The following is a 16,386-nucleotide window of genomic DNA, read 5'->3' on the forward strand; positions in this document are numbered from 1 at the left end:
TGGATATATTTAGGCTTAGTGAACTGCACTTAAAAGACTGTTGTTAAATGTAAATATAGTTGATTGTTTGCTATTTGGATTATATGGTATTTTTTCATGGGTCTGAAGGAACTTCTGTAGTCCCAAAAGCAAGGAGTACTAAACTTGACCTGGTATTATACTCAGGGAAGGAGACAAGCTTTTGTAAGACTGTCTGGAAGGCAGTAAAAGAATGGTAATGAAGATTTGCATAACTACTACTCTTAAGTAATGTGGATGAAGCCAACCATCCAGACATGCTCTACTTACTTTTTTTCTTCAGACTTCTTGTCTGTACAACACACTGAGGGAACAAGGCCAAAAAAAATCCAATAATTGCATAGATTCAGGTGTCTATCTTTCATAATATAAGTGGATGCAGACTTCTGAAGAAAACAAAAATGAGTGTTAAGATTTAGTTGTGGAAATTTAAGAGTATTAAACAGCATCTTAGCCTTTTCAAAATGCTCTAGACCTGCTAACATATTAAAATTGTTTTATGATATTTTGTGACTGCATCTAAAAATGCTGTCTTGTTACACTGGATTTGCTTAAAATAGGTATTATTCAATAGATTAATTTTTCTATTGTCATACTTTGTAATTACCTAATGATGGATTGTGAAAGGAGAAAGTATGGAGCATGCAGCTAGAATTAAAAAAGACATTTATGTGGAATTCGAAGATTCTGGAAAGCAATTGGGCTGATGCAATGACAAGCATTACTGGCCACTTAGTTGTCAGAAAGCATGTCTCACTCATTTGAAGAGAGTTTTACTTTGGTAATGTTTTCAGACCTTCAGCTGTTACGGATGATCAGATTCTGATAAAAATTAAAGTTGTTCCAGCTATTTCTGCTTTAATACACAGAATTTCTAGGTTGGAAGAGACCTCAAGATCATCGAGTACAACCTCTGACCTAACGCTAACAGTCCCCACTAAACCATATCCCTAAGCTCTACATCTAAATGTCTTTTAAAGACTTCCAGGGATGGTGACTCCACCACTTCCCTGGGCAGCCTCTTCCAATGTCTAACAACCCTTTCGGTAAAGAAGTTCTTCCTAACATCCAACCTAAAACTCCCCTGGCACAACTTAAGCCCATTCCCCCTCATCCTGTCACCAGGCACGTGGGAGAACAGACCAACCCCCACCTCGCTACAACCTCCTTTAAGGTATATCAATAAGGTCGCCCCTGAGCCTCCTTTTCTCCAGGCTGAACAAGCCCAGCTCCCTCAGCCGCTCCTCGTAGGACTTGTTCTCCAGATCCCTCACCAGCTTCGTCGCCCTTCTCTGCACCCGCTCAAGCACCTCGATGTCCTTCTTGTAGTGAGGGGCCCAAAACTGAACACAGTACTCGAGGTGCGGCCTCACCAGAGCCGAGTACTGGGGGACGATCACCTCCCTAGCCCTACTGGCCACACTGTTTCTTATGCAAGCCAGGATGCTGTTGGCCTTCTTGGCCACCTGAGCACACTGCTGGCTCATATTCAGCTGACTATCAACCATCACTCCCAGGTCCTTCTCTGCCTTCTCTGGCAGCTCTCCAACCACTCATCTCCCAGCCTGTAGCTCTGCTTGGGGTTATTGCACCCCAGGTGGAGGACCCGGCACTTGGCCTTGTTAAACTTCATGCAGGGGTATGAAAGGAGTAACCCCTTCTTCTGGAATTTGGTTTCTGCAGTGCTGTGTGCACTCTTTGAGATGAGATTATAGTATCTGAATTTTCACACTGGGATTGTTCCACACTTTTCTCTCCTAATTGCTTCTTTCTGAGTCATGTTTTTAAGCAACACAAGAAACTTTACTTGAGAAAATACATCACACTGCAAGTTGGTGGTGCTGTAGTTTCAATCTGAAAGGATGTGTTAATGCACCTGCTCTGGCTTAGGAGAGAGGAAGATGGAGACATGAAGCTATTAAACAATGGATCTCTATATAATATGAGGTAAATGACTCAAGTGCTTTGATCTCATGCCCTCGTATCTGTCCTGTATAGGCTAGATGGATTGACTTGCAAACCCTATTGGAAGATTGGCGTGTTTATGGGATTTTAGAAACTAAGACATGTGGGATACTAGAAGGATGTGGCTGTTTTCAAGATTTTCTGTAGCATGGTAACTGAGCTCCAGGCCCTGCTTTATTTATATTTAATCTCTCTCTCTCTATTTATATATATTTATATATATAAGCAAGTAGATCCAGGTTGTTAGTTTTTTAACTTATTTAGGTAGAAATAACAAAATACTATAGGATAACGTAGTCTTGCCTCTAAATCATTTCTTCATTTCTTGAAATATGATGCTCTTTGATAGGAATTTACTAGAACCCATGTTTTTTCTTTTTGCCAAATATGATCTTAAAGTTGCTATATCTGTTAAAAGAAAAGTACATGAGGTTCAAGTGGATACATTTTCTCCCCAGTCTGTAAAACAAACATGCTTATCTAGATAGTGTTTAAGATAGTAAGGTTACTCTGTTTATCTTCATGAACTTTCACTCATGAGAGCAAAAGAAGTCAAATGTGCCTTTGGCTAGAAATGTTACAGGGTATCCCTAGCTGCTACTGGCACTTTATGGGAGATTAAAACAAACGACTATTCATTCCTTTAAGGAACAGAAACTGTGCACTTGAAAAAAAAAAAAAAAAAAAAAAAAAAAAAAAATAATTCAACTTTGCTGGAATTTAGATATTGTTGCTACAATATCTTTTCTGTTTTGTTTGTTTGTTTATTTTTCTTAGGTTCAAGGGAATGTAAGCAATCAGTGAGAGACTTCTATCACAGACTCAACTGCTAGTTGTGTCAGTGGTGCAGTGGTACTCTGTTTTAGCATTTGCTCCTGCATTTCCTCAGAATCAGCATTTCAAAATATAGGTAGTATAAAGTCATACTACTTAGCAGTGCATTTTTTTTTTTTCTTTTAATAATAAGGGCCATAGTATTTAAACATATTTAGCATTGATAAAAATTTATTCATGAATAATCATATTGATTTTACAGGGATTATTTATTCATTGATTTCAGTGAGGATGCAGCCATGCAAATTTTTCAGTTACTTTTTAAGTTAATATAATGTCCATTTAATTTTATCAAGGGTAGTTTAATATAGTTTGGATACGTCAGATAAAATAAATAGCCATCTGCATTCAGAATACAGTTCTGTTCTGTCACAGAGCAGAAGTAGATTTGTAATTGTGCTTTTATTTTTTATGTAAATTATATTTTATGTTACTTGATCGTGAACAATGAACAGCAAGTTAGGAATATTAAGTGGGGAAGAGGGGCTCAAACTGGCTGTGAACATAAGCTGTGTGCAAAGTCAAAACTACAGAATTTGCACTGAAAACATTATAACTTATGTGTTAGGAATATTTGGAGCAATGATACCACACAGTGATGTTGGAGATACCTTTACAATAGCAACAACAAATTGTTCAACATATATTTCAGACTGATAATTAACCATTTTTGTTTACTAGCCAAAATACAATCTGTCTGACATTTCAGTCTTCTGGGCAAATATGGCATCCACACTTCACTTGCAATTGCTATAATATTGTTAAATTAAGTCAAACTACATAATACGAGTGAATTTAACTGCAGTCTCATTTCTAAAGTCAATGCAACTGATATATGGCATCAGCTCAAAAAGACACACTTGTTCAAGTAGATTCTAGATACTTGCCCTAAAATCCTTACCTCACTAAATATATTCCAGAATTGCATCAAATTCAGTGGAACACTCAAGCACTGTAAGAAAATAGTGATTCACTGAAACATAGGTGAAAGAATACAAACTAGATTTCATCCAAACAAAGCTGTGAGCATTGCAGGATACAATTTTGTAAGAAAAGAGGAATTTTTTCATCCACTTCCAAATGTTTTATTGAAGTATACTACGTATCAGGGCTCAGACTACCTTAGGATTGCACTCTATCAGTTTTTTTATGTCTGAGGACTGAAGTATGGGGGTTTTCACTGGGGTGTGTTTAAGTGGGGAATAAATAACACAAGCTGATATCTAGGTGGAATGCCGTGTAGTACTCATTTTACTGTTTGGAATACCAAAAGGTATTGCGGCAGCTGGTGGTGAAGGTGTAGAGGTAGTCTGCAGTAAGTAGTCATGGGTGCAATGCATGTGTTTTCTGGGTGTGCAGATTTTGCAGATAAGTTGATACTAGATCTTTGGAGCTCTTTTGATTAATTAGCAGTAACCATGTGATGCTGGAAAGCAAGAAAAAGTTTGATTCTGCTTCAATAGCAGATACAGGCTTTCCATGATAGTACTAATATGATAAGGAATATTTTTGTAATTTGATCTACTCATATTCAATCTTTCTCTGAAAAGTGAAAACATAGGCATAAAGGACTTGCTGCAAAAGTAATGCAGAGTTGATCTGTTGGCCGTAATAATTTGCTTACAACAGCCTCTTAAAATCTATGTGAAAACACCTTTATTTATAAAGATGTATAATGTACCTACCTTAATATTATGGATGGACAATTTTTGAACTTTCCATCGCTAATCCTGTATTTTTGGCTTAATGAAATTAACAGTATATTTTATTTCCTGTTTCTTAATTGAACAGTATATATTACAGAATAATATCTTTCTCCCAGTAAAAATAAATTATTCTTTAATATTATTATTATATATTTATTTATATATATTATTCTTTGCCAACATTGGCTAATTTCAAATCTTTAGAAGTTCCTCTAAAAATGACATTTTACTGCTTGGGTTTTTGCATAGAAATGTGGAAAAATTTAACTAAGCATGTTCATAAAAAGTTTTGAAAAGCAAAATATTTCTTCTTGGTCTTAAACAACAAGCATTCTTTCTTTTGCAAGCACTGAATATTTACACAAAACAAAATAACTTGTTAAGGAAGGCATAAGTTAATAGGGTTAATAGAAAAATAAATTAACCATATAACACATATACGTAATCCATGGTGTATTTGATTCAGTTTCACCATTACCAGTGTGAATGTGTGGTGGACAAATGTCTCATTGGCAGTTTGCCTCCTTTCTTCTTTGCCTTGGTTTCTCTGTGTGTGCTTTTATGGTACACATAAATTAACCTAAGTGCTGGATGCTTCTGAAAAAGGTGATCTCCTTCTCCCCACTCCGTCTGTGTACTTCTGCAGCTTCCACTGTGCTGGGTCAAGAGCTGCACCAGCATGAAACTCACATTTCAGAACACAAATAAAAGCATTTTGCAGATGTTGGTCTCCAAGCTGGGAGCATGGAAGAGGACAGGAATGCAACGGTAGGAGGAGGGTTACCACCACTTTTGTCAGCGGTTCACCACTTGAACTGTATTGCAAAACTATTCTTTTTAAAGGCCTGACCAGCATGCCAAATTGCCTTTCCAGGCTGGCTTTCAGGAATTTGAATTCCCTGAACTCTGAAATGGGGATGTGTTTCCTCTGTGAAATGCTCGTTGAGTGCTTTGGGTCAGAAGTGCCCACTGACTCACTGTGCATGACCCTCAAGTCATGCAGAAGCTGCTGAGAGTGAGGCATGCCCAGCTTGTAACAGTCTGCATCACTCTTGAACTTTGGCACCTAACAAACAGGTTGCAAATTAGTATTTGTAACAAACTTAAAAGCCAGGGGCTCTAGCTATAATCACAAATCAAATTCACCCCAAATTATTACCAGACAGCTGGACCAGTTGCTCTGGAATTAGCTTGTATCCAAGATACTACTTTCCACAAAATGGTGTATGGATGCAAACTAAATAATGACAGTGGTCCCTGTACTTTTTTAATGCCTCAACCATGCTTGGAGATTGTTTGGAGTAGTGTTATTTGGCACATGCCAAACTTACTCCAGGGAATATTCCAACAGTTAACAACTGCATTCCAGTGCCTGAGAGTGTCTGCAGGTACATTCTATTTTCAATAAAGTCAAAGCAGCTTGTATTTTCATCCACCTCTAGCTTACAAAATGAGTATTTCCCTGAGGAAAATGCCTTCAGCATCTTCATTGACGCCTTGTCTTTGCCAGCCATCCCCAATGAGGTTGGCTGACATCAGTGTCCACTTGCTAACCTCCTTGTAGTGGCTGAAGCCTTTGTGGTGCCACCTGCAGTGTCACAATATTGGGTCTGAGCTCTAATGTGTCACCAGTCCATGTAGCTCCGATGATGTCAGGACTGTTTGTACTCTGGGATGGAAAATCAACAGCAGAGGCTGCCAACACTACCAAGTATTTTCTTTTTCTGTGATGAGGCCTTTCTAAGCATACATATCCTACTCAAACAAGCGTGATAGGAAGGAGGTTGTATGAATGATGTACCGTTGAGGTTTTAATTATTTGATTACCTCATTTAGGAAATATTAGGAATAACCCTATCACATAGTTACACAATAAGAGCTGCATTTTCCTAGTTTTCCTAGACAAAACAAACAAACAAACAACAACAACAACAACAAAAACAAACAGAAAACAACAACAACAACAACAAAAAACAACCAAAGATTTTAACATTTAAATTAATTTACCATAGCTGCAAGAAGTTTATGACAGTAGTGTTGGCAGCTTTTGAAGGTATCTCAGCTGTAATATCACTTTCATGGAAAATACCAGCCAGATAAAACTAACCCTGGATTTTCTATTTTTTCAAATCAAATATCAATATTTTTATATTAGATTTCTCCAATGCCAATGATTCCTGTTCATTATTACCCTTTCTCTAAGTCATTGCTAATAGATAATAGTTGCTTCTATGGTTTGTAGACTGTTGTACTAAACGGATATGTGGGACTGTGTATTTCACATACTATTAGGAATGGGAAAACTATTGCTCTGATGAGTTTCTGAACTTATAGGGTGAGCCTGTATTGCAAAAAGAACCATTGCATTAAATTATTGACTGCTCTGTTTCAGGAAGACCTCCATCTTGTTGCACAAAACAATGAAAATGGTAGTAGAACAAATAAAGATAGGGGTATGCTGAAATAATAAATAACTTTGACCTTTTTTCTCCCCCCCCTCCCCCCCATTGTTGGCATTCAGTTGTGTCCTTTGATCTTCCCTGCCTTAAACAAGCTAATATCTGCCAAGAGAGTGCAACTGTTACTGAATCACTAAGGTCCTATTTGTTCCGCTTGACAGATGACAATGCATTTTTGTCTTTTTAAAAAAGCATAGAAGTGGCTTTTTTTTTTTTTTTTTTATTCTTGGAGGATGGGGTAGGGGTGGGGGTTTGTGTCTCATCTCCTTGCGACAGCATACTGCAGATAATTGTGATGCCATTTTCTGTTTGATGCTGGTTAGAGCACGCTGAAGTTGAATGATTTTGTTGTTGCTCATTATCCATACTATTTTGGCAGGGAATGAAGTCTTCAACAGTTGTAACATATATTGATGCTTCAGTGACATACTGGCTAGTTTCACAGACTGGTTGAGGTTGGCCAGGATTTCTGCATGTCCTCTGGTCCAACACCCATGCTCAAGCAGATTGCACAGGACCATGTCCAGTTTGAGTACCCTTTGTAATTCCTTGTAATACCCTGGTCCTTTGAACAAAATTCTATTATTGGCAATTCATTAGTTCTGTATAAATTTCTTGTATTTGCAGTTGCATTGTTTGATATCTTGATCAACTCTTGATGAGTTTATATTTTGAGTTTATAAAGCATATCTCAGTTTTATTGAATAAATGTAACCATTTAATGTAAGCAGGAGATACAAGTCTATTTGAATCCTCTGAAGAAATTGCGAAGCTTTTTTAGGGTGCTATTTCCAGTCACTGGCATAAAGCTGGATATTTAAATCTATGCTATTAAGTAAACATTCTTTGTTTTAAGTGTACTTAGACTTGGCACAACAAGAACCTTCTGATGGTGATCCTAGGTGCTCCCAGGTACAAACAATCATCACTGTAGAACTGAATATTTTGCATCGCTTTTTGGTTCAGATTGCCTTGACTGTGCTTGTAGCCTTCTTAAATCAGTTTTAAAATTGGACTTCTTCTCTGGACTAAGGAGTATACCTTATATCACAGAAACAGAATTTTGGAAAGTTTGCAAGTTATTCCCAAAGAATGAGATATAGCCTCTGTGGCTGTTAATTTTGGACTTCTCTGATGGTTGGAGATGATGTGTGAGGATCAGAGACATAGGCCCTGATCCAGCAAAGCACTTAAACTCATTTTTTGTCTTACCTCATCATGATCAGTTCCACTGAAGACAGTGACTGATTCATAATATCATGGAAGATATAGTACAAACCTATTTTGTATTATATATTTAATACAATCTCTAACATTTTATTTTATTTTTTTTTTAATCTTAAAGTATCAGAAATATAATTAATTTCAAGATCTTTCTGGGCCTGCATATCTGTAGAATAATTGTTATGGAAGAAGCTGTTTATTACCTCCAAAAATACATCTTTTGAAATATACAGTACATTTCTGCTACTTAAAAGAAATCATATAATCCAAGGGAACCTCTTACTGAAACATCTCTCTTCTAGATGGGTTGATTTTTTTTTTTTTTGAATAAAAAAATATTGTCTTATTATTTAAAAAAGAAAACAACTATCAATTAAAGGAGGACAGAAGATACAGCTTCCATTTACAAAGAATTGATGAATTGTTAACTCACAACATCTATCATCCTCCTATCTAGAATATCAAATTTGCTATTTTACTTGGAGTCTGCACAAGATGACTGTAGTCAGTACCTTTCCTGCTGGACACGACCATTTTTAATGAACAGCTGCTGACAGACTGCTTTTCTAGACAATGTACTAGATGGATGACCAGTAGCAACAGTGAGTCAATCAGATGTGTCTGTAGTTGTTGATGGACTGGTGGTGACAATAACAAACCAGTTTTTGACATCAGGGAGAAAATACAGGAAAGTGTGTAGCAGCACTGATTAGTTCAAGAACTAATAAACCTGTGGATATTTCCATTTGGATTTGAAGCTTATGAGGACAGGCAGGGAATAAAACAGGTATCTTCCTTGCATGGCAGTGGCAACAGTCCAGTGGCTCTGTGATAATCTGCAATTAGGTAGAGAAGATAAGGTACACCAGAGGACTTGATGTGCAGGTTACAGATTATTAACATGTATATGTAGCCGTACTTGCAATACCAGAGAAGAAAGATTAGCAATGATTAATGGAATACCCAAAGCAAAACCAATTCTCTGAAGACAAACAGAAAATGAGGGACTTCTGCTACCATTTACTAAAGGCAAATACTCCTGTAGACAAGAATGGGTTGCTGAAGTTAAGTTATCTTGTGAAGAGTTACCTTGGCCTCACAGTCACAGGAAATATAATCTCATGAGGTAGTATGGCTAGCCTCACCACAAGGAACTTTTTGTTGAAGGGCCACCTGCCAGCAAAGAAATGTGAATGTGTGAGGTGTTAAAACAAGACATAATATCTTTGAATATTGTTACTAGAAAGAAATAAAATGAAGGAACTGGGCCATGCCATTAGTTTGATTCTATACCATCTTCTGGCTTGGGGCTAAGCTCAGTCTTCTAAACACTTGGACACTCTGGTCACTTCGGTACATGTTTGGTACATGCCATCACAAGTATGTACAGGAAAACATTGTCAGAGAGAACTAGACATGAAGAATGATGCTTCAGATTGACTCTTTTGTTGAAGGCAGTCATCTCCATCAAAAGAGGCAGCTGACTTTATTTTGTGTAAGCCACGAGACCTGGGCAACCATGTAGCACCTCAGACTTGGTGGGTGTTCAAACATATATGCTAATGACTTCTGAGAACATGCTGATCCATTATTGGGACAGTGGGCTACAAAGGCATTTTGGGTCTGAATGGGAGCATGTCACAGAGATGCTGAGAAGGTAAGGAGAGGACAATAGATCCCTTATATTTCTTAACTCTCATTATTATAGAATCTTAGCCAGGGTACTGAGACTCTTAAGACATTGATCAGGTCAGCAAATAGATGAATTGAAGGGAATTTTGGGGTGTCTTTGCCCCTTGAATCTTCTTAGTTCCTATCTAATTTAGGGAGAATCGCAAGCCAATTGAAAAAGACAGGTAACTTATCTTGATGAAAGTGCAGCAGAGATGAAAGCATGACATGGGATATTGAAATTAGGCTTCTGTGAAGACCAGGAAAGAAACAGATAATCAATTAACCTATTAATGTCTTCTGTGTGAATATTTTGTTGCAGATCTGTGTATTAGATTCACAGAATTGTACAACAATTTAAATTGGAAGGGATGATAAAATGTCATCTCATCCAAATATCTGCTAAAGGGAAGGCTATTCATATCAGTTTGATCAGAGACTTGTTCAGTTGAGTCTCAAACTCGAAGGACAGGGAGTCCACAGCCTCTGAACAACATTTTCCAGTATTTGACCAATTTTATGGTTAAAAAAAAAAAAAAAGAAGTCCTAATATCTATTTTGAATTTCTAAACCACCTGGTCTAATGTTGCCTCTTGGCCTGTCACTGTGCACTTCCAAGAAGAATTTGTCTCTTTTTTTTTGTATTCTCCGGTAAAGCAGTTGTAAATAACAATTAGGTTTACCCTGAACCTTTCTTTCTGCGGAATGAGCAGGTCCTGCTACCTGAAGCAGGTTCTCTTATGCCTGGCATCCACATACTTGGGTTCTCTGGAATTTCTTCTTGTACTGGGAGACCCAAAAGGGAATAAAGGAAACAGGAATTCTCACACTGAGAGGCCTAATCTGAGACCTGTTATTTAAATTTGAATATTATAAAATGGGCAAGCACTTGCTTTCCCCTTTCCTCTTTTTCCTTTCCCGTTTCCCATTAGCAAACATCTTTTGAAATAATAGAGTTATAGAGTTGTATTTGTTATAGGTATCTGTTGCAGTGTCACTTGAAACTAGAGCAAAAGATAAGAAAAAAATAGTCATCAGGCAGAGATTACAGCACAGTATTTGAAATGATGTAACTGGGACAGTTTACCTAAGGAGAACATCATCATGCATATTTTGCATGCCAAGGGGTACACTTGCACAGGCGTATTTGCATATGTGTTTAAGCCTGAAATCTGAGAGACCATTGTTGTTCCTTAGTAGACTGTCATGCATTTAGCAGGAAAATGAGTATTGAGAAATATTGAGAAATAACACCGTGAGTGAGGCTAATTATTTATGAAATATGACTGATTAGTAAATGGAGCTGACATCCATTTAAAAAAACTGCTGAAACAATGGAGGACTCTGGGGGAAGGGATGGGGACAAGAGGCAGGGGAAGATGTGTGTTTATCTGTACTCTACAGACTGTTCAGTTTTTTTTTTTTTTTTTTTTTTTTTTTGGTTAATTCTTATATCTAGAATATCTAGATGTTTCTTCCACATAGATTCCTGCATTACTCATGTTCAAATTGGTATGTATAGGTTCACCAGAGGTACAACCTGTTATCTGTTAAGTGATCTCAAGATCATTATTTGGATGCTATGTGTTATACCAAAGGTACTTTATCAGTTTAAAGAATTTCATTTCTTTAGGGACATTACATGGGTATACTGCAGTGTGTGCCATTTACCCTGAAATCACCTCAGGGTACTTTAAGTTTAAATAAATTAAGAATTTACAAACTTGGAAGACAGATATCACAGTTACAAATTTATAACGGTATCACAGTTACAAATTTATAATGCTATCTGGAAGGCTTCTTTATTCTGTCTTCTAGTTAAGACACTTAACTGGTATCTAGTGTCAATTCTTGTATGAAGCTCAGGCTGCCATGTTGGGGAAACTGGCATGTTTTTATAACCAGACTTTTTTGAATTTTCCTAAGAGTTCATTCAGATAAAAATCTTTCTTACCGACACCATTCTCACGTCTCTCCTCCAAGGTATCTTACTCAGATTTAAGGAGCTTGTTTCTGCAACTTGTTTCCTCAAACTGTCCTCTGATAACTAGAAATAAGTTGGCTACAGTTGTCTTCCTCACCTACCTGGGAAATGCTGAAATTTTGTGCTCAGTTTCACAACTTGAATCTCATAAATAAAACTTGTTAGTCACACCTAATATCACCACAAAAATGGGGTTAACTATTTCTGACTAACTCTGGGAGTCCAGGCATGGTAATACTTGATCATTTTTGAAGATGACTTATCCTTAATACAAAGCTGTCTTCCTTCTGAAGATTTTCAGAGTTCAACCTGAAGTCAATGGCTCTATGTCCAAGTGGAGGTTGGTGACAAGTGATGCCCCTCAGAGGTCTGTCTTGGGACCAGTGCTGTTTAATTTCTTTATCAATGACATAGGCAGTAGGATTGAGTGCATCCTCAACAAGTTTGCACATGACACCAAGCTGAGTGGTGCTGTGGGAAGTAAGGGATGCCATCCAAAGGGACAAGCTTGAGAAGTGGGCTTATGTGAATCGATGAGTTTCAAAAAGTTCAAGTGTAATGTGATGCACCTGGGTCAAGGAATTTCAGACATGAGTACAGATTGGGTGAAGAACTCATTGAGAGAAGCCTTGCAGAGAAAGACTTGAGAGTTCAAGTGGATGAAAAGCTTGACATAAGCCAACAGTGTGCACTTGCAGCCCAGAAGACCAACTGCATCCTGGGCTGCATTGAAAGAGGAGTGGCCAGCACTTCGCCAAGGGAAGGTGATTGTCCCCCTCTGCTCTGCCCTTTGAGGCTTCATTTGAAGTACTGCATCCAGGTCTGGGACCCCCAGCACAAGAAGGATGTGCGTCTACTGTGGGTCCAGAGGAGGGTCATGAAGATGATTGGAGGCCTGGAGCACCTCTCCTGTGAACAAAGGCTGAGAGAGCTGAAGATGTTCAGCCAAAAGAGAAAGCTCTGAAGAGAACCTCACTGCAGCCTTTCAGTACTTAAAAGGGGCTTTTAAAAAAGAGAATGACTTGTTACATGAGCAGATAGCGATAGGACAAGGGGGAACCTTTTTAAAGTAAAAGAGGGGAGACTTAGACTAGGTGTTAGGAGAAAATTCTTTGTTCAGAGGGTGGTGAGGCAGTAAAAGAGGTTTCCCAGAGAAGCTGTGGATGCCCACTCCCTGGAAGCATTCAAGGCCAGGTTGGATGGGGCTTTGAGCAACCAGGTCTAGTGGGAGATGTCCCTGCTCATGGCAGAGGGCTGGAACTAGATGATTTTTAAGATACCTTCCAACTCAAGCGGTTTCATGATTTTATGAAAGTTTTCTTGGTAGATTCCTTTCAAAATGCTAACTCATGATCAGTCACTCAAATTGATTTGTCTTTGAAATAAGCACAATAAAATAATATGAACATGGGATACTAAGCTCCAGCTTTGTTTTTCAGAGCTCATTCAGTTCTTAAAATTAAGTAAGATCTATGAGGAATGGTATGTTACGATGCAACATTTGTGATTAAGCAAGGTATATTCTTTAATGTTAAATCACAGTATTGTAGTGCTACGTGTCTGCCAGTGAACATCTCATTCACAAGTGGTTAACATTTTGCTTAGGAAAGCAGAGAGATGTCTTTTTTCTTCCTTTTTTCTTGCCTCCCCTCTTCACCCCCAGCTTTCTTTTTTTTTTTTTTCTTTTTTTTTTTTTTTTCCAGCCTGCATGAGAACATCTGCACTAACCCTTTGAAACATCAGTATTTGCTAATATCTTTTGAGTTTGTCCAGAGTACTCAGGTATTTTGGCCCATTTTATGTATGTAGTAAGTCATTTATCCTGTATGGCTTGGGCATAATTGTTAAGTCTTATCCTTTCCCATCTTTCATAGGCACAAAAAACACTGAAGAAATTCACAAGCTAGTTATATTACAGCATATTTTCTACTCCTTTAGGAAAGGGTACATTTCTACAGATTGTTTTGTAATGCTGAATTGAAAAGGAAGATGGTATCCCACTTTGGTGTCAGGAAATGCAGTCTGCAAATCTGGGAACTGAAATTCAGCATTATAACTGACACAATAATCTGCACTCAAGCCTGGACTCTTACTGTGCCCCAGAACAGTAATGAAAGGAGAAAACTTTTTGTACGTTCATCTGGATGGTGGCATATCAGTCACTTTTTTGGGAAGTTTCATGCCCAGTCCAGTCAGGACTAGGAGCTGAGAGAGAAGAGAGCATGTTCAGTCAGGAGAATTTTTAAGAAATATTAACTTCTAAAAATTTTACAAAATAGTTTAAAAATTGGCCAAATGTGGGTGGAGTTTCAGGGAACAGCAAAAGGCATTTTTGTGACAGTTTCAGGTCCTTGCCAGATTCAAAGTTCCTGCTATAAAACCTATAGCAAAAAAGGGCTTCTCATTTCAAGAAAAAAGGTTATTTCAAGAAAAAAGGTTTAGCCAGGGGAGTTTTAGGCTAGATGTTAGGAAGAACTTCTTCACTGAAAGGGTTGTGAGGCACTGGAACAGGCTGCCCAGGGAAGTGGTGGAGTCACCATCCTTGGAAGTCTTCAAAAGACGTTTAGATGTAGAGCTTAGGGATATGGTTTAGTGGAGGGCTGTTAGCGTTAGGTTGGAGGTTGGACTCGATGACCTTGAGGTCTCTTCCAACCTAGAAAATTCTGTGATTCTGTGGTTTTCTAGAAATCTTTAAGATGGGAAAAGCAAAACATTTCTGTCCAAATGGCTCACATGCTTCCAAGTCATTCTTTCTGAGCTCATCCCTGACGTGTAAGATTTCCACCTGAATGGCAAAAATCTGATCACGTCATAAGTAATTGTAAGCACTCTTAAAATGAAAAAGCATTAGAATACTTCACCAAAAACCTACCCTGACATCCCAGCCTAGTTTTTCTTTTGCTTACACAGATAATTTCAGATAAAATATATAAAAGATCTTCTCAGTCAGTGTATAGACAAAACTGAAAGTATATCTAAAAGATGGAAATTAATAAACGTGTGGAATAATTGTGTTCCACTGTTTCTTGTTTGGAACAATAAATATTTTGAGAAAATGCTATCAAACTCCCTAAATACATTTCACATGTGAAAGCAGAAACTCCCCTTGTAATTGTAAAACAAACATAAAAAGTAAATGCAGAATTAAAAATCTTTGGTCCAGCCTTTTCATGCCATAGACAGTTTTGGTAAATTGTTTGGGGGCTGGAGAAAAAATGTAGACATCTTCAAATCAGCTTATAAAAAAATTAAATGTTATAAACTACCAATAACAGATTGAAGAGCTTATCTCTACTAAGAGCCTAAGGAATTTTTCAGCATACCTCATGCTTTGCCTAGTGGTATCAAGGGCTTTATTTTATTTATTTATTTATTTCCAGAGATTTGTAAAGCAGTGGGGTAGATGGTGCTGTTCTCCAGCTGTCTATCTTGAGGAGTTTCCTCACTGGACTAAACACAACATAATTTCTCTGTAATGCTACAGTGGAATCTTGGAAAAACATAATGTTCCTCCTGTTATGTGCAATAGATTCTTCTTTAATTGCAGCAGCTAAAAAAAGCTTCTATCTTTATAGTTGTGGAACCAGAGCAATGAAGTTTATGGTCTCTCACTGTCAGCAGGTTTACGGAAAATTTATAGTATATCCTCTCAGTTCTGAGTTTACCACTTTCTGTTGGAATATGTACTAAAACTAGCACTGAAAAAAACACCCAGTACAGGATTAGGAGTTTTGCTATCATTAAGGATTCCTCTAATTTTAATAGTTTTCATATATGTTTTTTACTTTCATTTCCTTTTCCTTCAAACTGCTATTTTAGCTTTTCCAGAATCAAGAATTTGTTCTGTTCAGGCCGTTTCTTCCTCAAATTCTTTCTTCTTTCTTTCTTTCTTTCTTTCTTTCTTTCTTTCTTTCTTTCTTTCTTTCTTTCTTTCTTTCTTTCTTTCTTTCTTTCTTTCTTTCTTTCTTTCTTTCTTTCTTTCTTTCTTTCTTTCTTTCTTTCTTTCTTTCTTCTCCTATAAATTGAACTTGTTCTATTACCATACCCCGATTGACTTTGAGGACTTTTACTTAATAGAAAATGAATCATGGCACTAGAAATCCCCAAACCTTATTTTAGTTATTTAGATAAGTTTTTTTTTTTTTTTCCTATATATTTTATTATCCTTCCTTTTCCTTTCTCTGTTTCTGAGTGGCTTGTGACACTTCATTTACATTTACATTTACAAGGAGGTTAATTCTCTTGTTTTTGACTTATTTCCCAGATTTGAAGAGAAAATATGCTCATGTTTTCTGTTATAATAAGAATGCTGAATTTAATTCAGAACCCTCCTGTTTCTAGCTGGTAAGTGTGTTGGATCAGTGGTGCAGTTGTCTGGTTGAGTCAAACTGTACAGACTCTGCTAGTTTAATCTGATCAGTCTAGCTGGTTGTCAGAAAGGAAAAAAATAAATAAATACATGTAAAAAGCAAACTGTGGGCATCAATGAATTGAAATGGGCAGAATTTGCCTTCAGAAACAAATT

At 37.3% G+C, this 16,386-nt stretch overlaps 1 protein-coding gene across 4 annotated transcripts in view; it reads left to right on the forward strand.

Moving 5' to 3' along the window:
* The window catches only part of ESR1 (estrogen receptor 1), a 191,390-nt gene that overhangs the window by 59,766 nt on the left and 115,238 nt on the right, over positions 1-16,386 (forward strand). The window contains exon 1 of one of the 4 annotated variants that reach the window (XM_084515518.1): positions 16,126-16,205. The exons of 2 other annotated variants lie outside the window; for them this stretch is intronic. The gene's annotated coding sequence lies outside the window, so the exon portion shown is untranslated. Of the gene's footprint in view, positions 1-16,125; positions 16,206-16,386 lie in introns of those variants that run through there. One more of the 4 variants, XM_084515517.1, reaches the window with a different exon arrangement.

The sequence above is a fragment of the Aythya ferina genome, assembly GCF_964211825.1.
Source record: "Aythya ferina genome assembly, chromosome: 3".
NCBI lineage: Eukaryota > Metazoa > Chordata > Aves > Anseriformes > Anatidae > Aythya > Aythya ferina.